Source organism: Physella acuta, unplaced genomic scaffold, assembly GCF_028476545.2.
Source record: "Physella acuta isolate Inbredline_101_S28 unplaced genomic scaffold, ASM2847654v3 ptg000036l, whole genome shotgun sequence".
In the NCBI taxonomy this organism is placed as follows: Eukaryota; Metazoa; Mollusca; class Gastropoda; family Physidae; genus Physella; species Physella acuta.
In genome coordinates this window covers 796981-803877 of record NW_026731556.1, presented here as the reverse complement: position 1 = coordinate 803877, position 6897 = coordinate 796981, and the positions used below count along the sequence as shown (strand labels likewise).

At 38.9% G+C, this 6897-nt stretch overlaps 1 protein-coding gene across 1 annotated transcript in view; it reads left to right on the top strand.

Annotated features, from left to right (window-relative positions):
- Positions 1-978: 978 nt before the first annotated feature.
- LOC131942696 (uncharacterized) overlaps positions 979-6897 on the top strand; it is a 54853-nt gene continuing 48934 nt past the window's right edge. The window contains exon 1 of the mRNA XM_059302608.1: positions 979-1244. The gene's annotated coding sequence lies outside the window, so the exon portion shown is untranslated. The remainder of the gene's footprint in view (positions 1245-6897) is intronic.

The following is a 6897-nucleotide window of genomic DNA, read 5'->3' as shown; positions in this document are numbered from 1 at the left end:
AGTGTTTCTTTCAGACTTTTTCCTCCCCGGAGAGGGGTGGGGGTACTTGAAATTTTCGGGGGCGGGGGTAGAATTTTCGGGGATTGGGCGGACACTGGAAAAAGTATATAATTATATTTCGTTGAATGGGACGGTAGACATGTTTTTTTGGGGGGTGGGGGTGGGGGGGGGGGTGGGGGTGAAGGGGTGTGTGTGGGGGGGGGGGGGTGGGATGGGGTGGTTTTAGTTTAGAGAAAAGAGACAGCACTATCAGCCTAGCGCCCGTTGTATCCTTCCTCAACGGGCCATTTTTCTCGTCATTAATAATAATACATAACTATCACCAGTAATGTCCAGTAAGGGAAACTTTATATTTGCATATAAAAAAATGCGAGTCTAAAAAATAATGCATTGCATTATAATTTGCTATATATCATCAGTAATACATTTTCTTTTTTGGTTGTGTACCTTAATTCTTAAGAGCACATCTGATTACTCTATTATTTGATGCTCCTATTCAGTACATAAAAGAATTCGCACTTCTTCCCACAGGGCGTATCGATTACATCTTTAACAGTATCGCAAGCCTTATTTTGGTCCTTAACCTAGCCTGACGATAACCTCTTACAGTAGACATAGCCACAGTGGCGTAGGTAAGGGGGGTGGGGTTAGGGGGTGGGTTATAACCCCTCCCATGACCAATTCCTGGCTACGCCACTGCATAACCATATACCATACCCATATCTTCAGCCCTATCTCATGCTTTAGCACCTTAACCTTACTCTTAACATAAATAAAATATAATACCCGATTACCTACAGAAAAGTAATAGAATCGAAAGTACCAATTACACACGCCGTGCATTCGATTGCATTCGTCAATTTTATTTTTAAACAATGATGACGTGTGTCTCGACGACGGGGGTGAGCGGCGCTTTCGTGCACGTGCAGGTGCCTCAGTTAGCACGCGCCTGCCCCTGTACCTTTAAATTCGCTCCACTCAGCGAGCTTGACATTACCTGAACGTCAGTCAACTAGAGCACCAGGGGAAGCAACCCGCTCTCAGAGATTCTTCAACGTTAAGCTTGATTATCTTTTACAGTTTTTCAAATAAAGTATAATTTATCGTATTTTCTACAAACTGTACAGTTTATAGGCAGAATTGATTGATCAACAGAGTGACGATTTAAGATCAATTGTCAGGCGCTTTGAAACCAATTCTTTTTTCAAGTGTGTTTGTATCAACGGTTCGGAGACTCTAACAAGGTAGGAATAGGTTGTACGCAAATCTGTACGCATGTTTGTATGTGCGTTTTGTGTTTTATTATCTATGGCGGTTTGCAAGCTTGCGTGTATGTTTTTGTATTTATGTATGACAGTGCGTTTTATTGTATCGTTCTGTATGGGTAATGTATGTCTGTTTGTTTGTCTGTTTGTGGGTATGTTAAATGACCTTTTGCGTTTCTGATATATCGCATGTGTGTTTGTATGTAGCAAATTCTTTAAAAATTAAACCCAACGATAATTGGAAACAATTATTAGCTATGATGTTGAATTAATTAAGAAAATTAAGTGCTACATAAAAAAAAATCACTTCCTCAAATGCAATGGGGCATTGTAATCAACTGCAAACAATGATTAAAGTAAGAAATACTAATTACTGCACAGGTGAGATAGCACGATTTAAAATAATCCACAGTTTCTTTAAAAATGCGGATATGAACTACTGCGAAATAAAATGAACAGAAAACAAAATGTTTTAAAAAATAGTGATTTTTTAAAATTTAAATAAACTGAATGTAAATATCAGTCATTCTTTATTCCAATGTTGCTTGTCACGTAATTAACTTTTAAAGCCATAATTACTAATTAATTTCATAAGCGTGTGAATATATATATATATATATATATATATATATATATATATATATATATATATATATATATATAAGTATATGTCAGTCGAAAGTTATTCCCCTTGTCTTTATGTGTATATTTTTACACCGGACACCCCATACACTTGTTGCTTATAAATATTTATACCCAGCAGACTCGAATCCACCTTTTGCACTCACCTTTTCCCCCGCCTGACCGTACCCCGGGGTACTCACCCTGACCCGCTTCTAATCTGGTTTTGTTTTTCACCTTGTTATCGCCCGTGTTAATCTGTGCTTGAAACACAGACCAAAGCCTAACGCACGGGAAACTTTAGCCCAAACTATCTCGGTATGGGAGATGACAGTTGGCATTTCCCCTTTTTCTGTTTTCTTTTCCTGTTTCTCTTTCCTTGTTCCATGCTAGAATCCATCAGATTTGTAATTCTGGCTAGGATGTATTTCTAAGGTTACTTGCTGAATGTAAGTTGTAAGATTCCATCAGCTTTGTTATTCTGGTTAGGATGTATGTCAGATCTAAGGTTGCTTGCTGAATGTAAGATTCCTTCAGATTTCTATATTTAGTCTAGGATTCATATCATATCTAATTTAACTAGTAGAATGTAAGATTTTATCTGATTTCTAATTTCGGCTAGGATCTATATCCTAACACCACGTCTACTAATGTAATGTATCATTTGGTTACATCTGATCCCTAATCCCAGTTAGGATATATGTCATATTTAAGTTTATTTGTTGAATGTAGCATTCCATCTATTTTCTGTTTTTGTCTAGGATGTATATCATATCTAACATTACTACTACAAGTTCAATGTATGATTCCATCAAAATTCGAATCCCAGTTACGATGTATATCATATCAAAGTTACTTGTTGAATGTAGTATTTCCGTATAGATTAATATAGATGCATCTCTTATGATTTGAACACAAGAAATGTATGTATGAATTGTGTAAGTGAACTTACTAATGTAATTGAATTATGGTCTATAGGGGTGATAAAGTAAACTATTTCTTTAGCTCTTTACCCTTTTGTTCATTTCGTTTTTCTTTATTGGTGTCTTATTTTTTTTTATTTCTTCATTTTACTATCTCTCTCTCCTGCATACAATGTCTCTATATTTTATTACAGTTCACAGAATGAAAAAAAAAAACGTTTTCTTTTGTCATGGTTTCCATTTACTTGCAAAAGTACAGATCAGATTTGAAACAATGACGATTTTGCACAAAAACAAATATAAGATAATCAACTCCTAGTTATTTAGAAAGAACTGGTCGTAGTAGGGGCTGAATTTAGCTTGCATTCAGAGTTTCTTCCGGACATCTCTTCGGGGGGGGGGGGGGGGGGGGGGGGGCTCCGACCCCCCGAAGAAAGTCTACCGCCCCCCCCCTCCCCCGAACCAAATGGAATTTATATAGAAAATATATACTTTTAACAGTGTCCGTTCCACAGGAAATTTTAGTCCGCCCCCCCCTCCTCCCGAAAATTTCAGTGCCCCCCCCCCCCGGAGAAAAAAGACTGAAAGAAACACTACTGGCATTTAGTAATGACATGGCACCTGCGTCGAACCTGCTTGCAAGTAATTGACAAACAAGATAATTAAAATGTATCGGAATAGTTTTAAAATTAACCTAACATGCAGTTTGGGCATGTTGGATTTATTAAGAGATTAGTGTCAAAATTATCGTCAAGAGTTTTGACAGCAGCTAACAAGAATAACAACATCTTTATCGTTCGACAAGTTTGAAAACAAAACGTGACATAACCCAGTGGCGTAGCGAGGTCGGGTGTCACCCGGTGCGGCACTTAATGGTGTCACCCCCCCCCCCCCCCCAGAGGCGTAGCGACCCTTCCCGTGGACAAACTTTCAAATTTTTTATTTGCACCCCCCTCAAACTTTCGATTTGCATCCCCCCTCAAGTTTTTCTCTATATATTTTGCTATTTTTTGCCTTGGTGTCACCCCCCTAAATGGTGTCACCCGGTGCGGTTCGCACCCCCCGCCCCCCCCCCCCTCGCTACGCCCCTGACATAATCATCAATTAAATAATCTAAACCCGACAAGCAAGCATGCCTTTGAATTACGTTAGGTTAGGTCGTTGCCTTTCCTGGGACATAGGCCGCTGACAAGAGCTTTCCATGCATCTCTGCCTTGGACTTGTCTCTCCAAAAAGGATTACTTAGTAGATGACGTACAGTTCACCTTTTTATGTGGCGATATTATATAAAGAAAGATTTTCTGATAAGCAAAGTAACGTCAGTTCTTTGTGATACTTTTCGATAACCGGTAAGGGTCATGATTGCTAAACGGAGAAGTATAGAGTTCGAACCCCCGGACAGATGAGCCTCGATAGCTGGCGACAGCAACTCTACTAGGAGAGACAACTCCAAAATAAAACAACTGCTGCCTTGAGAATTTCAGTTTGGGCTAACTTTACTCTCAAGTTAGCAGTCGTATGCTCCACCATTCGACCACAACGTCCCCACAGAAGGGACGGGGACTCACGCGTGGGAACGGCGTGATCGAGCATAAGACCGCACAATTGCTATCTCCAAAAGCCCGGAGTCTGGAGATTCGTGTGCTAAGACTCGTTAGAAAACTAATGTCTGTCGAGGTAACACGTTTATAATGGCTTTCATATTAATACACCATTCATGGTTTTCCTGTATTCAATTCAACAAGCTCTTCTTCTTCTTCTTCTTCGTTCTTAATTTTAGTATTGGAAGGGATCACCCTCCAACACAATTGAGGATACGTGTCAACTGGTTATTCGCCATTGAGGCCATTGACTCCGATTTCAGCCTGCTTTTCTTTTTGGATTTGCTTCCATAACCTTTGTCCAACCAAGAACAAACTACAAGGCAGCAGTTGTTTTGATTTTGGAGTTGTCTCTCCTAGAAGAGTGACTGTCCCGAGCTAACTGGCCTCCTCTGCCCGAGGGTTCGAACTCGAGACTTTTCGGTTTAGCAACAATGAGCTTTACCGACTCGACCACGCCGACCCCCATTCAACAAGCAAAAAACGCAACTGTTTCGAAATCCCCGACCTCCTTACTCCAACAAAACCTCCAGTCCTTCTCTGGCATGAAACCTCTGTTTTGTTCCAATTAGTACATACCGCCACGGGTTCGTTTATTTATACCGTCAACACGCTCGAAAAGACGCTTCCTCTATACCATTTTCCTCTTGTTTATTTGCTTCAGCCCAAAAAAAAAAATCTTGATTTACTCTGGTGTGATATCCGTACGTTTTGAAACGGCTGTTGGAGAAGACGGTTTATTTTTCAGTGTAGAGTGCGGAATCCAATTTTCTAGTTTACGTGGGTGGAGTGGAGTTTTTTTTTTTTCATGCATCCTGTTTGATAGTGCACGCCTTTGTTGACGGCGTAGCATTCCAATAGGCTGAGTTCAGAGTTGAGTTGTATCAGCAGTGAATGTAGTTTGATTAGACGTGCATAGTTCTACATTTGTAGTGGCGTCACTAGGGTGTGTTGTACCCTTTAGAAATGCGTATTTATCGAACTCAATAAACCATATACAACGTATGGCACGGAGCTCTTGAATTTTAGTTTAAATTCAATTAAAAAAACGGTGGTCGGCGTGGTCGAGTCTGCAAAGCTTATGATTGCTAAACTTAAAAGTCCCTAGTTCAAACCCTCGACAGCTGGGGACAGCAACTCTTCTAGGAAAGACAACTCCAAAATCAAACAACTGCTGCCTTGCAGTTTGTTCTTGGTTGGACAAAGGCTATGGAAGCAAATCCAAAAAAGTAAAGCAGGCTGAAATTGGAGTCAACCTGTTGACATGTATACTTAATTGTGTTGGAGGGAAATCCCTTCCTCAACTAAATTTAAGAATGAAGTAGAAGGAAATTTTAAAAATGAAATGTAACATTATATTAAAACAAAGATTGGTGTATTTTGACTTCCAAGTATCCCTTATCGGTAGACGTTTTAAAACTCTGCGTGTTATTTATCTCGAAATTTGTATACAAGGAAAATAATGCGATTGTGTTTCATGTGATTGAAAACATCTTATTTGATTTTTTAAGTAGGATTCAAACCAGGGGATATAACTCATCCTGTAAGAGGCACTTCATGTCTAAGTCTTCTAGAGAGAAATCCTGCTCTAATCTCTAATGGGTTTTTGAAAAGATAAAAATATCAGTCTACACGGATATTTTTTTGCTGATAATTCCGTCTCAGTTTCTTTAATTTAAAATGCGCATTAGCATTTCGCATATTTAATACGTATTACACCTGTGAAAAAAAACAACTAAAAAACGTTATCTGACAACAGTAACACAACCCGATATTTGATTTGATTGACTCTTTAATATTTAAATTAAATAAATGCCTCTTACAACATATTTATTTAGCTTAGATAAAAAAAATATTTTGTGCACAAAAAAATACACTGAAAAAATTAGATAATTTCTGTTTAAATTCTTGTATCAAGGTTGTAAACAGTGGCGTAGCGAGGTCGGGTGTTACCCGGTGCGGCACTTAATGGTGTCACCCCCCCCCCTCCCCCCCCCCCCCCCAGAGGCGTATCGACCCTTCTCGGGGACAAACTTTCAAATTTTTGATTTGCACCCCCCTCAAATTTTTGATTTGCACCCCACCCCTCGAACTTTCGATTTGCACATAAACAAATTATAGACAACATTTTGTCATTACATGTCAATGTAATCTTGTAATTCTAAAACGACGCTGACTAAAAAACAAATTAAGCGGGTTGAACAGCTAAACATTAAATTAATTAATTCCGATAAAAGTATTATATGAATGTGTTTTAAAACGAATAGTATTACGCCTTATGGAAATTTTATAGGGTATGATTAAATCCTTGATATTTTTTAAGAGATGATCCAAATACCACTCCTAATCGTCAGTAACGGAGTTACGACACAGCTGAACTATCTTGCCAATCCCATGTGGCTTATGTGAATACAGGTGGATAAAATAAAAAAAAATAAAAACGGCTAAAGGTATGGGGCGTGGCGTTAAGTGTATAATGGGCGGGTG